The sequence below is a fragment of the Pararge aegeria genome, chromosome 15, assembly GCF_905163445.1.
Source record: "Pararge aegeria chromosome 15, ilParAegt1.1, whole genome shotgun sequence".
Lineage (NCBI taxonomy): Eukaryota > Metazoa > Arthropoda > Insecta > Lepidoptera > Nymphalidae > Pararge > Pararge aegeria.
Window position 1 is genome coordinate 6578849 of NC_053194.1, and position 17048 is coordinate 6595896.

A 17048-nucleotide genomic window follows, 5' to 3' on the forward strand; every position below is an offset into this window, starting at 1 on the left:
TAGTAGAAAAATTATACGGCTAGTTTTCGACACCAGCATCTTTTGGAAACTTCGTATACCTACCTTCGTACCTTAGAATAGTTGCGAGCTGTTCGAGTCAGTCGTTACGAGTTTTAAGGCCTGCTAGAAATCCATCTAGGGTCTTAATAACGTTTTAAAGCATCAATTGCATCAGAACTTTTGAGAAAATAAAATTGTTTCTATGCTTCTAAAGCTCGTAGTTTACTTTTAAAAACCCTTGTGATGTAGTTTCTATACGTTTAAATGTGATAACTGTTAAAGATAAATCAAATCTTTAAAGTTAAGGGTACCATACGAATTAAGATGCCGGTTTCGGAAACTGCCCTGGTATTTTTTCCCTGTATATCCTTATCAGCAAATTATTAAACTTACATTGTCTAAGTATATTTAAATTATCATTATTGTGATATATAAACTAATTTGCAATTAAACCGATCACCTAAGGTTTTTCACTATAATTTTAAACATTGCCTTTTAACCCGTGATAGCAAATATCTTCGAGAAACTTTAAAAAAAGGCTAAAAGGTTTAAAACTAACTCAAAGGCTTTATTTAACTCAATTTTTAACAACTAATTTGACTATTTTTTTTTTAATGATTTCAGACAGACAGAAGTTTCAGATTATTCAGAATATTGTAAAACCATAATACTGGAAAAGAAAAACTTATAGGTGATCGGTTTCATTTCATACTAGTTTATTATAATACCTTTAGTGATAAGAAGTTTGGAGTCCTAAATAGTTTAGTTTTGACAGCATTAAAACTTAATTAAAAGATTTTACAAAAATAATTAATTTATGTCCAAAAGAAACAAAATAAGGTATGGACATATTTTTCTAGTTAGTACAATGTGATGGAACTCAAAAGTTTTTACTTTAATACAAAACTCATCCTGTATAAATATGGGATTACCTATTGGCTTACGGATGTTCCGATTCAGGCAATATTCAAGGTCAAGACAATATGCAAAACAGACTTTGATTAATATATAATAATTATTGGTAAGCGGAACACGGAAGTGAACAAAAATAAAATGCCTTGAAGTGGAGGCACCCACACAGAATGTAACAGGCGTTGCAAAATTTACAGTTAAGTTTTACATTTTTTTAAACGAACGTGACGATGATGAAAGATCCTAGGAAAATCTTTGTCTGAGTGACGTTCATATTTTCTTGTTTGTTTTTTTTTTCTTTTCTTGTATTTTACTAAAAGTAAATTTTTGCAAAAAAGTTTTTATATATTTTTATACGTTACGGGAAATTTGGGGGCTAGAATAAATCTGATGCAGTCGAGGAAGTTGCTTTACACTACAGCAATAGTTATTTACATACGTGAAATAACGTGAAATAGTCTATTAGCATAGGTGTTATGCTTTAATCTAGGGTTTAAGCTAGCTCCATTCTATATTTCCATCAAATCCGTTCAGTAGTTTGTGAGAGAGTAACAAACATTCATAAATCCATACATGCTCACAAACTTAAAATCTTATTAGGATTTATTTAAATCCTTGAGAGCGTTAAAAGCGTTGCAATAGTGCGCACGGGCACGTGAAATATATGTAGCTTTGTTTCTGTATAGCAAATATTTTTATTCTGCCAATATGTTGGAGCTGTAATCAGAAAATGTGAATTAGAAACAAAGATGGAACTTGATGTAAAAACTGATTAGGGGGTATGGGTTTATTTTAACTTTTATACACTAACAGGTTAGCCCGTTACCATCTTAGACTGCATCCAAAGTCCACACTTACCGATTGCAGTCCAGGGCTAACATGTAGTAGACAAAAATAAAACTTAGGCTGATGAAACAACATTAATCATTAGCGATAGCCAGGTAGTGATGCGCTACATTTTTTTTTAGTTTCGCATACAGCCCTTTATTTCTGTGTGGGACCACCATTGTTATAAATATATTTGAATTGTTTGCTTGTTAATATAAATTGAATTAATAGTGACGAGGTCACTTTGATTTGCTAAAAAATTTAGTGTAATATATCAGAATGAAATTGTACGGGTTAAGATCCTATTGGATTGATTAGGGAGTTTAAGAAAAAGGGCCAAGGATATACATCAGATTGAAGGATGGTTAGGATTCTTTACAATTTTTCCCCCCCCCCCGGTTATTTTAATGTTGCCACGTAACATAATAATGTACCTAGAATAGAAAAAAAAAAATAGTCGAGAAAAGTTTACATTTCTTGGCATTCTAAACTTCGGCCATATTTTGAACAAAATATGGTCGAATTTATCAATATTTTTAGATCCGTTGGATCCGGATTTCAATCATATGAAGTGTTGAAATTATTTCAGTGGAATATGAGATTCTAAAGTGATGTGCCAATAAGTATAAACAAGTTTATTAATAAGTTTTAAATGTTGTAGTGTAGACGTTGTCTGTAATATTTGTTATTTACAGTAGTAAGTTGGTTTTGAACCATGTTGACATAAAGGTTCTCCAGAAGCAGGTATGATGTGCCTGCCGGAATATCCATAATGTTCATCTTTACGGTCCGTTTTTATAGATCTAATGGTTTGAACTGGCACGAACTACACTTGCAAAATAAAATGCACATATGGTGCTTTAAGTGTGAACAGACCCAATCTGTGAGAGCCTTTAATATTAATAATCAGATCTCATGATACGGTTATTTAATGGTTTAAATTTAATGTTTGTAGGATAAGGTTTTAAAGTGTCTTTTGAATCGTGTTTGACGGTATTTTTTTATTTCTATATTTAAGTTTTTATTTTCGGTTGCAACAATTGAAATTATTTGCACAAATAAAAAATATTTTGCTAAAACTTGGTGCTTTATACATTTAATTTTGTACTTGATTAATTAACTCTAAAAAGTAACGAATGAAATTATATTAAACATAGCGAGCATTAAAGTGCGAGGTTTTACTAGTTGTCTTACTCTTTCGAGTGACAGCTTTACTTTAAGAGTACCACTCTAAAAGTTTGACTTTTCAGAGGTTTTATTTTACTGTACTTCTAAAACTTATCTGTATATAAAGAATAATAAATGTAATGTTGTTTTAAATACATGACTGCTTTAGCTTCACATAAGTGACTAGAAATAATATAAAATATATTTTTAAATGTCACCGTAGTTATTAAAATGTTTATGGTGTAGCCGAACAATCCGCGTTACCTTTAATTCGAAGAAGAAGGCAGCTAGATAGATTATATATCTGACACAGCCCCGTTACCAATACTGCCTTTGCCACAATCCTTGTAAGGGGGGCAAAGTGGGAACAAATTATATAATAATTAACTATCGAGGTATGTATGCATCTTCTAAGCAAGCGCGTCCCATCTTAGGCTTCATTAACACTTTCCATCAGGTGAGATTGTGGTCAAGCGCTAGTCTATAAAAGTAAAACAAAAAAAAAACATATAATATCGGTCACACGTTGGGCGCCAATATGATAGGTTCTTCTATTAAATCTCTAAACTTTACAGTTAAAACTTCGTATGATCTGTTTGTTGGAGTTAAGTAGTTGCGCCTATTTCTATTTAAAAAAAACGAGACAGTCTAAATTATCTAAACGAAAAAAAAAATACCTTACATTTTGGCGTTCAACGTGGGGCCAATCTGGACTAAGTTTAACTTGAAAAATGAACTACTATCACGAGTTTAAATCATAATACACGGCCTATTAAAATAAAAATATATTTCTATTAAATTTTAAGTTACCTAAGTTTCTAGTTTTTTTTAACATAAGTAAATAATTATACTTTAAGTACAATTTTCATGTCATAATTATGCTGTGAACATTATGGTAAAGTAAAATTACGAGAAGCTAAAGCAATCTTCCAATTAAAAGCTATTTACAGTTCCTGTCAAAATACCTCATGGTATGTATGAGTTTTGCTTTAAGCGAAATTTTCTGGAGGGCGGTGGTTCGCTGTTTATATATAAGATCTTGACAGAAGAAACCACTCTATCTAGCAAAAGGTTCTATTGCCGGCCTTACTTACTTTAGACAGAACGCACACTTCACATATTTACTAAAAAGTCTGCCTTTTTATACAGTTTACTTAATTATTATTAGTTGTTGTTAAATCTGCTAAGCGTCCGCTTTTTTAACATATAGTTTGAGGGAAAAATAATATATCGTTACGAAACAATAAATAGGTACATAGAAATAAATAATAAAAGATCAACAATTTACGTAACATCCAGCCCCGGATCTTGGGGAGGCACAACGAAAAATCTGTCCTGTCTCGGGAGTAAATTTATGTTAAAAAAATATTTATTTGTGCTCTTATTTTTTGTCGTGCGTTTAATTGATCATTTAACTGAATCGCACCCTAATAGATTAATCAATTGATTTTCTATTCAAAAATGGAGATTCGGCTGAACAGGCTGTATGAGCTGTATGGGCTGTATGGGCTGTATGGTTAATGATCTTTGCTTGTTCTGAAGGGGACAAATCAACAACAAAAACAACAAAAAAATAATAAAGTATGGGTTTAGAGGCTGTTCCGTGTTTTCTCATTTTGAATTACTTTACAACCCGCAGTTTAGTTTTTTCGGAATATGAGATATGAAAAGTAAATTTTGTGTACGCTTATTATGTAATATCATATACAATTGTCTCTGTAAGGATAATTCCCGTCCAGTTTGGTCATTTGTTCAATGTAATTTTTTCAACTTTTTTCAAGGCTGAATGAATTATTTTTGTTGTTATTGTTGCCCTGTGACCCTCTTACTACACTGCTGCTAGATCCGGGGCCTAAATATCTTTAATATTATAATTACAGTGTAAGTTACGCCGGCAGATTCGTCAATATTAGCTAGAGCTGGTCCCGTCCTTTGACGTCTTTTTAAGATTCGACCATGTATAAGTTACCAAAAATAAAATAAATTGGGAATTTTGGAATGTTTCTGAGAAGGGTATTATAATAAGTATTTATTTATAAAAGACAAGAAATAAGCTTTGTTATATTAATTTTGTTAACTATGATTTTTTTAAATGGCATTTCGCCCTAAAATAATGTCCGTAGATTTCTGTGTTTTTCTTTGTAAATTAGTGCATAAGTCCTAGTTTTACTGTCAATTGAAAGACAAATAAATTTGATGTTGTGCTTATTCAATTGTTTTCTTTGTTTATAAAGTGTAAGGTGACCCCGGGCTATGACATTGAAGCATGTGGCCATCAACATTTTCAGACTACAGCTGTGGCAACTGCTGGGCACAGGCGTTCTCCCATTGGAGTGAGGGATTTTGATTTTAGACCCCTACGTTGTTCTACTGAGGATTTCTTGACAAAAATACACAATACCGCAGAAACCGATAAGGGGTTGAAATGAAAAATCGCATAAAAAGCTCTCTCGATCGCGTGCTAACCTAAGCCTTATGAGATCCATAGTTGGCGGTCACGTTTCGAAGCGAAGCCGGAGATTGTTAACAAACGACGCGCCACTTTACCATAACCACTGCCCGAGCCAGGAATGGTGGAGGCGCCGGGGACTAGGGGCTGTGGTTTATTCGTGCTCTGAATCAAAGCTATGCTAATAATGACCGCGTTAGGCAGGCGAGTTGGTCATCGCAAGCTAGACTGGTCGCACCGGCGTCGCTGCTGCCCGACTGTGAGCAATTTGTGCAGTAGACCAAATTAGAGAGGCTATACTGCCACTTATTGGTCGCGAGAGCCTTGTCTAGACTGCAGGGCGGGAAAGCGAGCTTGGCATTTTGGTATGCGTTCTGGACTCTGGTAGAAACCTCTTCCTCACACAACGCCCAACGGCAGTACCTAATTTTCATTAAATATAGCCCAGAATCGTGAATAAATATTCCTTCGTATATACAACGAGTAAATGAAAACCGAAATATTCCTAAACAGGAGGTACATTATTTACTGTCTCTGAGACTGTTCTGTAAAACCAAAACGCTAATAGTTTTTGAGTAAACCAATACAATAGTTTTACTGAAAGAAATCAGATACAGCCCTAACATCACGTGCTAAATTAAAAACAAGTGACTCGCGTAGCGTAGGTATTATGCTCGTATCAGTCTTATCTTCGACAGGGTTGTCATAAGTAAACACTTGGAAAGTTTCGAATTAGTTTGTATGCAAAAATATGAAATATGCTTATGCATTCTTCAACAGTATTTCATAATTCGGCTACACGTGGTATCTCAAAAGACTTATTGAATTTGTCTCTCCGTTTGTGGGACAACAAAGACTCACAGATAAATAGACAAAACGGTCGAATATAATATAGCATTTCACTTTTAATGATAGGATAAAAAAAACAGTGTAGAAGACAGCTACTGAATAACCATAAAATAAAAGTATTGTAAATTTAAATGTTTGCCTTTCGCTTTTCAAGAACATTGGCTTTGCTACAAGCATTAAAAACATGAATGCTTCTGATTAATTGGTGTCTAACTGTTTCAGCTTTTACTAAAAGGTATTTTAAGATATGAAAAGTTTTTTTATCCATTACAAGTTAGTCCTTACCTGCAGTCTGTGGTAGTAAGCGATGACGCAGAGCCAAGATGGTTGCGGGCTAATCTGTCAGGGATATGACAGTTACAACATTCCTACCTCTTATTTGTTTCTTTGCCGCATCATAGGTAGGTATGTACTCGAACTTTAAATCACTTAACGGCACATCATTTTCGGTAGGTTAGAAATAAACCTAGGCCGAAGTCACCATCAGACCTGGCTAGAAAAATTCAGAAATTACGAATTCCCTAAAAACTACCAGTGCCGGATGAGTGCGCCTATTATATAACCTAATTCATGGAGAATAGCTCATAATAATAATTATTATTATGGCCTTTTATTAGGTATATATAGTTAATATCGTGCGGAAATGCTTATGGCTTAGGTACTCAAAGCTTAACGACGGAGCCACGGGACTTTCGCATACTACCGCGACTCCACCAACGGTTATCTGACACGCAGTACCAGAATATAAGGCTATGCGAAATTGTGTGTTTGTTTATTTTATTGTTATCTACGTTCGGCTCAAAATCTGTACCGATCTTGATGAAATTTGGCATAGAATAGTGGGCATTTTAATAAACGGCAAAAAATGAATGAGGATAAGTTTCGTAAAATAAGTACGTACCTAGGTACTAGTGGCGTGCATAGAGGGCATGCACAGGCTATGCAAATGATATAAAATGAAGAAAATCTCCAGTAATACAGTATAATAAAAATGTCATGAATTTTACTGTATGGAATAATAAATTTATAATCATGGAATGTCAATTAAAAAATAACATTTAAATTAAATTGGTACCTATATCTATATACCTATATATATAGATTTAGGTATATGTTATGTTGGTTTGTGTACGCTTCAAAAACTCAAAAAGTTCTGCACTGTTCTGCACTGATCGAGCAGAAATTTTATATTTCTGAAATAATACGCATCAAGGATTGTTTTTATCTATTTTTCTCAACCACTCAATCACAATGTTCCACAGCGAAGCGTGGCAGGGTACAGCTAGAAAATTATATTTTATTATCGGGAAGAGGTGGGGTGGTGACAATGTGTTCTGATCTGTTGCCACCACACGGCACCTATTACTATTTCATAATAAAAATTCAAAATTCAAAATTCAAAATTCAAAATTCATTTATTTCAAGTAGGCCTAATACAAGCACTTTTGAAACGTCAAGTCTGTCCGTGTGTAGTGACTCTACCACCGGTTCGGAAGGCAGATTCTACCGAGAAGAAGCCGGCAAGAAACTCAGCAGTTGCTCTTTTCCAACATCAAAAATTTACATTTTATATTTTAACATTCATTTTTCTATCTTGTGAGAGATGAAAGCGGAGCCGGATGCTTCCAAGCAACCTTGTCATTAAGAAACTCATCAATTGTATAATAACCTCGCTGTAATAAATGTGTTTTAACACATTCTTTAAACTTATGGATTGGTAGGTCCAAAATTACCTTAGGAATCATATTATAAAAGCGTATACTCAATCCCACAAATGACTTCTGCACCTTTCGCAGACGATATGCAGATGTCACTAATTTATGACCATTTCTTGTAAGTCGACTGTTTATATCCACTTTTTGTTTATAAAGACTAATATGTTGTCTTACAAATACTATATTGTTATAAATGTATTGTGAGGCTACCGTAAGTATACCAATTTCTTTAAATTTTTCACGGAGGGATTCACGTGATTTAAGTTTATATATTGACCGATAAGTATATACAACTCAATAAATAATGAGTAACTAGCTTACACTGTTACAGACAAAGCACAACTGATATTAAAAAAAAAACCGGTCGGGACTACCTACTTTTAAGGTTGTAGTAACTGCTGACATTAATAATTAGTTGCAGTCGAGTTTTGGAGCTCAGTAGACTCTAAAGTAAACCATTAAGTATTTGGATGACCTCCGTGGCGCATTGGAGAACGCTGTGGTCTTATAAGCCGAGGTCCCGGATTCGTTCTCGCCGGGGAAATTTGCTTTATAAATTATTAATATTCTCAGGTTTGGTCTCAGTAGTCTTTGGCCGTGGCTAGCCTTACTGGCAAAGACGTGCCGCCAAGCGGTAAAGTATTTTGGTACGATGTCACGTAGAAACCGATTTGGGGTGAGGTTTAATATAATGCACGCTACTATCTTAAACTGCATCTTAGGTACCACCATATTGCAGCCAAGGGCTACCTAGAAGTGAAATAAAAAAAAGGAATCCAAACATAACATAGAATCGACACATTTGGAGCTATGGTTTAAAACAAAAGATTGCAAACACGAAGGGGCCTTACCAGACCTCAACCCACGATTAACAACGAAATTAATGCAACTTAATCAGGTTAAACTAAGGACAGTTGGTATGTTAGTATGTTATAAGTATTTATGTATATTATTCATAAAAATATGCATCAGTCATCTTAGTACCCATAACACAAGCTACGCTTACTTTGGGGCTGGATGGCGATGTGTGTATTGTCGTAGTATATTTATTTATTTTTTATTTACCTTTCCATTTTAGGTATAACTGACAGTCATATCTGCAGAGCATGCATGGAGACGGAAGAAACACCGATAGACGTGATTCTCCAATGCAATGGAGTAGCAGAACAACGCGCAGCACACCTTGGCTCCTCAGCAACACTACATGAAGCACTCGGCGACCTGGGCGGCCTGCTAAGCTTCTGGAGTGAGCTCGGCTGCTTGGCGTGATCCAGCGGGTAGCCGCATCAGGGGCCATACGTACAACGGACGGTTCCAGACCAACCAAGTACGGAAAAGACCCAGGAGCAGAAGAAGAAGAAGATAACATAGATTCGCAACATAGGTACATCGTATATTGTGACTATAGTTTCACAAAGCCGATAACACTCACAACTAACGACGTCGAATTAATTAAAATCTATTAATTTGTTTCGTTTAATTTATTTAACTCTATAAATCTTTTTAGTCTGTTACCTCAATAGTAGAGAATGTAAGTAATAAATAAAAACTTATATGTATAACACTTATAGCTAACGTCCCTACTACGCCCGCATTTACGTCGGTTTTTTTAAATATCCCGCAGGGACCGTTCGTTTCCTGGGTTGAAAAGTCTTGCCATCACAAACCAAAATGTCATTAAGATCGGTTCAGCTATCAAGCTATGCATGGATGGATATGGATAACAATGATTTTGTTTTTATATTCTATAATAAAAATACACTATGTATGGACTCAACACACAAACTCAACTCAGACTCAACACAAAATCAGTGCAGCTATTGAGCCAACCAGGTAACAAACAAACAAGACACATTGCAAATAAAAGTAGGTACTTACGGAACAATGAATAAGCCTCCAATTTTTGTTTGGGGTAAAATTATCTACCGAACCACTCTTTATATAAGATGAAGCGTACTTAAAAAATATTAATTTGAGAGCTTACTTCTCAGCCTTTGGTCAACGACCTTTACAACTTACAAGGGAGTCAGACGTCTTGGCATGTAGGTATTGTATGCAAAAGAACTAAGTAAGTTATTATGTTCGAGTGCTTACGTAAATCTAGAACAGCAGTGATTGTGTGCGAGCTTGACGCTCAGGTCACAATTGAATTTAAAAACACTAGAGAGAACAACGGAAAATTTCCTCGCGTTTAAATGTGATATATTTTTTCTTTTTTTTTGAACTTGCAATGTTACGCAGTTTACCTGCGCTGAACATAATAAATTAAATGCTGCAAACGAATTTTAATCTGAGAGCCTCCAATAATTGTTGCTGATGCACTGAAAAAAAAAAGTTTATATTATGGTTGCATTGGGATTTGGGGTATAGTGTTAAGTAGGTTATTTAACTGATCTGAGATTCTTACTTTTTTTAGAAAAAGTATTGTTGTCATTTTGACAGCGTAATACATGGAACGAATCTTTTATGAACTTCTAAATTAAATATGTAAAATTTGCTATGTCTTCTGTTATATTTCCGAAAAATAACAAACTGAATAAGTTTTAATTAGAAAGTTATTTTTTTAAGGTACATTGAATTGATTAAGTTAAAAACAATACCTCGAATTAGCCACCGGGCTTGTTTGCTGCACTGAAGAAAGGTAGACACAATGGTGCCGATTCTGATGTACACAATTCTCTAAACTAAACTATAGATAATATTTATTAATTTTAGAGTACAGAGGAATTGTAGCTTCCAGCAGTTTTATCAAGCACCTCTTTAAAATTTCCCACGGCCTCTCTGGTCATAGTCGTAATGGTACTTTTTTATGGTGAATGAGTTTGTTTATGTTTTCTTGTAAATATTTTTGTTCGTATTTCAATGCATAACATAAAAGCATGGTCAGAAAAATAAAAAAGGTAGCCTAGTGACATCGGCTGTGAGATCGGCTTTACTGAAGCGATGATGGCCTAGTGGGTGGAACCTCTGCTTCACTTACGGGGGGCCGAATTCGAACCCTTTCTAACTTTCAAAGTTATCTGCGTTCAACGAATTAAATATCACTTACTAAAACGCTGTATGAAAACATCGCGAGGAAACATGCATGCCTGAGAGTTCTCTATAATGTTCTTAAGAACGTGTGAAGTTCACCAATCCGCACTGGTTCAGCGTGGTGGACTACATCACTAGACCCATCCATGCCTAGTAGAAGGCCGGTAATGGGTTGATGATGATGATCCTTAAATACTTAGTTTTAACAGAACTTTTGTATTTTGTATATTGTGTATTTGTACCTAGGTGTTATTCGTACACAAACCACAAACAAATATTTTAGTTAAATATCACTCAATAATCTTAGTCCAACAGATAACTGACTATTCACGAAATCCTTTTCCCCTAATAATAAAACTATATACTTGAAGTTTGAAAGGTTTCTATAATGGGGCAGAAATGCAGTTTAATGAACAACTTCCATAAGGACTGAAATGGTAGTTAGAAAATTGCATTTTTTGAGGTTAGGTAAAAACAAAAAGGTCGGCATTAAAGTTCATCGTTTAAAATTATAAAATACCTGCAGCAATTCTTTATAAATAACGCCTTGTTACGGTTTGTACAATAGGGGAGGAAAGTTATATCACATTTTTTTTATATAAATCTTATAAAGAGAAAAGAGATTCCTTTTTACATTGATGCAAAAGAGGCATGTGGGCTAAGAAAATAATTCTTTATTCTAAAGAAAGGTTGTTATTATCGAAAGCTGCATTATGCCTAAGGATATTTATAATTAACTGCAGAATAAATAACAACCGCAAGCTTAAAAGTCAAGGCTATTAAAACTACCTTACATTGATAATATTGTTTTAAACTACCTGTGTAAAAGAGAAAGATATTTTGTAATTTATAAAACCTAGTATATTTGTTGACGTGCAAGTTTAACTACTATAATAGCTGGCACGGGAACAGGGCACTGATGAACGAAATGAAGTAGATAAATAACGTTTCAAAAGTGCTTATATATTAGACCCACTTGAAATTAATATTTTGAATATTATTTCGAAAGCGACGATAGTCTATTGGTACGCACTACGGCTTCACCTTCAGGAGGCCTAGCCCGAATTCCACCTAGGCCAAGCCTAGTTCGTTTTAAGCAATTAAAATATCACTTGCTTCTATTGTGAAGGAAAGCATCGTTACCTCCATGCCTCAAAGTTCTGCATAATGTTCTTAAAGGCGTGTGGAATCCACCAATCCACACTTGGTCAGCGTGGTGGACTACATCCAAATCCCTTCTTATTGTGGGGGCGTGCCCTGTTGTGTTCCGGTAATGGGTTGCTATGATTAATATAATTTACTTAATAATATAAGAGTGCATCTGGATTATTTAAGAAATATTAATTAAGTGTAAAGTACATTGGTTCAGTACAACGGGTCTTGTGTGTGTTGCAATTGCATGTTTGCCTATAGGAAACGAAGAACTGGGGTAGAATCCTTATTGGGCCTTAAACATGGTTAGATATTCGTATAGAAGCTTGGGAACATGTCTTAGTTTTGCTCTGAATCGCTTTCTTCTACAAGGGAGTAGGCTAGTACCAACCTTGTTACGGGACATTCATAGGCTAAAAATATTGATGATATAACCATATACATAAACACAAGACAATAGACAGGATACTCTTACACGTGTGTACTTACCTAATATAAAAATCGCCTTATAAGTAACACACTGAGCGCTTGTTTTACGTGACACATTTTACACCTATAGACATAGAGAATAGATTGTACAATATATTAATGCTTATGCCTTGGTAACACATTTCTAAACTAGAATATAGTAAAATTAGTTGCATCCTATTCCACAGGAAACTGTAAAAAGTATGGCTCTACATTTTTTTAGTTACGTACGAAGATTGTCAACTGCTTGACTATTTTTCTTTCCTCATCGGACCCACAAAGGCTTCATATACCGGCCGAATGTAATTTTATCCAGCTGGCTAAAGAAATTAAATCATGCCGTTCAAAAAAATCGCCTGAGGGCATACCTACAGCAAAGACTAAAGCAGACAATACAAATGGCCTTGATGTGGCAATGTGCAAATATCCTAACGAGTTATTATTAGAAAACATTATAAGTAGGGTCCAAATTTGCGAGGTTGCGCGCGAAGCGTCCGGCCTGCAAGCGTTTCTTTTGTTTCATGGCAAGATATTGCTGTGATTGCTTACACAGTGAGCAAAATTGATTTGTGCCGATGTTTTATAGAGTATACTACAATTCCAAAAAGCGTTGTTAGCCTAGTGGGTAAGGTTTCGGCTTCCCTTGTGGGACCGAGATCGAACTGTGCACCACGCACGTACCTTTAACTTATCAGAGTGCGATTTTTTAAAATTTAAACGATGAATAATAATTAAAATATTAAATATCGGTTTCCCTTGGTTTTCCTAATCCTAAGGTTGCCTGGAAGAGATCGCTACTAAGCGATAAGGCCGCCCTTTGTATCCTACTTTACTGTTTTTTTTTCCTATTTGTGCTGTACGAGTACGTACGAGGTTTTATAATGTGTATAAATAAAAAATAAAATTAAAATAAATATTAATTATGTGGTATAATTTATGTGTGGTGGTAGGCTTCGCCGTGGCTAGTTACCACCCTTCCAGTAGATGTGCTGCTAAGCCATTCATTGTTTCGGTACGATGTCACCTAGAAACCGTTTAGGCAGTAAGTATGGCAGATATGGCATTTATGTCAGTTATGGGCTTTATAAGAAGGCTCAGAGTCACTCAGCGGGCAATGGAGAGAGCTATGTTAGGAGTATCTCTACGTAATCAAATCAGAAACGAGGAGATCCGTAGAAGAACTAGAGTTACAGACATAGCTCCGCGAGACGCGAAGCTGAAGTGGCAATGAGCGGGGCATGTGCCCCGCCCATTGCCACTATCAGCATATGGGCATAGCTCTGAGAACCGATGGACGTTGCTGTCTTAAGGTGCTGGAATGGCGACCCTGCAACGGTAAACGCAGCGTAGTTCGCCCCCCAACGAGGTGGACAAATAACATCAGGCGATTAGCTGGTAGACCGTGTATTGTGGAACACCCTATAAAAGACCGATGCCCAGCAGTGGACGTCGGTTGAGGTGATGATAATGATAATAAACCGGTATGGGTTTAATATAATTGCCATACTCACTAAATAGTTAGCCCGCTACCATCTTAAACAGCACTAACCACCAGGTCAGACTTCAGTCAAGCTTTAGCTGTGAAGGAAAACATTGTGAGGATCGTATGAAGCAAGATTAAAATAATATTCCATTTTACAGTAATATAATCAATATTACTATAAAATGGAAAATAATTTTAATATTAAGCTATTGTTATAATTTGCATTGCCATAGAATGATTGAAAAAGTTTATAGCACGGAACATGTTATGTTATATTATAAGATATAAGATCATATTTTCTAACCTGCAATCACGCAAATAAAGATTTGAATTTGAATTTGAAACCTGCATGCCTGAGAGTTCTCCATAATGTTCTCATGGACGTGTGAAGTCTATCAATCCGCGCTTGGCCAGCGTGGTGGAATATGACATAAACCATTCTCATTCTGACAGGATTCCTGTACCCTGTAGCAGATGGTGATGATGTTACAATTCCAGCGTGCACTTGCAGTGTATTTATGCTGACTATTCCGCTGCTAATGTAGGTATGCGAGGCATATACCCTGCGTTTTCCCATCAATAATTGAGAGCTAGAAACTGTCGTTACACTACACAAGAATTTCCAGCTTAGTTCAAGCGAAATAACTTCCTCGCTAGGTTCCCCGCGTAATCTAGACCCCGCTTATGTGTTGCAATCTCGGCAACTTCCTTCCTTTTTTAATTTAAATAATAGGGTTGCCAGCAAGAAATGGATAAAGTATTTTTTTAGCATTTATTAATTGTCCGTCTATTAGCGTCCACTAGGGACATGTCTCCTCTCTCATACGAGAGAGAGTTGTAGAGCATACACCCATCATCCTGCTCTAATGCGATTTGGTGGGCTTTAATAAATTCTCATTTAACGCGACGAGAGAAATGGCTTTACGTGCTCTGCAAGGCACGGGTGTGGACACCGCCAATTACTTAACTCAGAGAATCGAATCTACTTACTTTTTTCATTGAGGTTGATTTAACTAGTCAGCATTAGTTTAATCTTTATATTATAAGTATTTATGTATATTATTCATAAAAATATTCATCAGTCATCTTAGTACCCATAATACAAGCTACGCTTACTTTGGGGCTAGATGGCGATGTGTGTATTGTCGTAGTATATTTATTTATTTATTTATTAATAAAAGCCCTGCCAAGGTGCTTCTAAAAAAGGTTATATTCACGTATTGCTGACCTTTCTTGCAAAGCGTTAGACAATGACATTGGTATGTAGTCGATGCGGATTTCTAATCACTTAAACATTTTTCTTGCACTCTTCAGATACATACCGCTAAGTAGTGTATGTACACCTTCCAGTATTCACGGTACAACTTAAACACCAAAGCATATTTTAGGCAAACACGATTTAAACTAGACAGACGACGATTGAGCACAGATCCCGGGTTTTATACCCGGCAAAAGCAATTTGAGAATTAAAAATTTATGGTCTGGTCTGGGCAGTGGGCTTCGGCTAGTTTAGTAACTAACGACATAGGCGTGCCACCAAGCGATTTAGCGTCCCGGTACGTTGCCGCGTAGTAACCGATTATAGGTAACTGCTAACAGTACCAAGTTAGCCCGCTACCATTATATACTGCATCATCGTTTATCACCATTGTAGTGGTGTAAAAAAAAAAGAAAAAGAAAATCCAGAGTGAGTATGCATCTTCTAGGCAAACACGCCTTTACCTTTAGATCTAATAATTGGTTTTTATCAGGTTTTACTATAGAGCATAAATTATGCATGTATACTACATGCCGATTTATCATGTGTCCTTTTTAGTCTGCGACCAAGAACAGTCAAGCGTTTCACGTCAACCAATGGACGTCCACTGCTGGACATAGGTTTTTTGTAGGGAGCACGAACTACCACGGTCTTGTGCCGCTTGGTTCCAGCGGCTTCCTTGATGTCATCTGTCCACCTCACCGGGGGTTTACCAACGCTGTGTTTACCAAATCAAATTAAAAAAAAGTAAACTGAGATTATAAATCCTATTAAACTTTACATACCACAATATTATTGGCATCATTATCATCATCATCACATCAACCAATTACCGGCCCACTACAGAGCACGGGTCTCCTCCCACAAAGGGGTTAAGGCCGTACTCCACGCTGACTCAGTGCGGATTGGTGGACTCCACATACCTTTGAGAACATTATTTAGAACTCTCAGGCATGTAGGTGTCCTCACGATGTTTTCCTTCACCGTTGAAGCAAGTGATATTTTAATTACTTAAAACGCACATAACTTAGAATAGTTACAGGTGCGTGTGGGATTCGAACACGGCCACCAGAAAGTGAAGTCGAGCTCCTACCCAATGAGCTGTCACCGCTTCCATATTATTAGCATTTGGTAATATTTCCATGTACATAGGTAAGATTATACTAACGAAATATGAACGCCCTATTTTTATATAAAATCGCGTTTTTTTTTAGTAATTATTAAATACGTTAAGTATTAGTCATTTTGAAATGAAACAAAGCTATTAAATTGTTTTACTATAATAAGTAGACTAAACTAACGTAACACTGCGTACCTAATGAATATTATATTGTAAGTACGTATAAACTTAGGTAGGTATTTCATTTAAATAATTTAGAAATATATTTTTATGATTGCAATAAAACCGGTTTGCTTAATTTAGGCTAGAGGAAATAGTTTATCGCTACTATGCAAATATATTATGTATAAACACTCACTACCTAAAGGTTATTATATAGCCCCTTTTTAAATCTTTAACTGGAAACTTATCTACGGATTACGAGGTCCCGGTATTGATTTTCAGGTTGGAACAAAGATTGTAGGTATTTATATTGTTAGTCTAATGTTCTGAGTTTATAAGTTGAATACGAAGATGATGATGATGAAAATAAGTATCATAAATTTTTTTTTGTCGTATTACGTAAAAAAATTAAACAAATAGGTTAGATTATGAAAAACATCAAATGAACATGT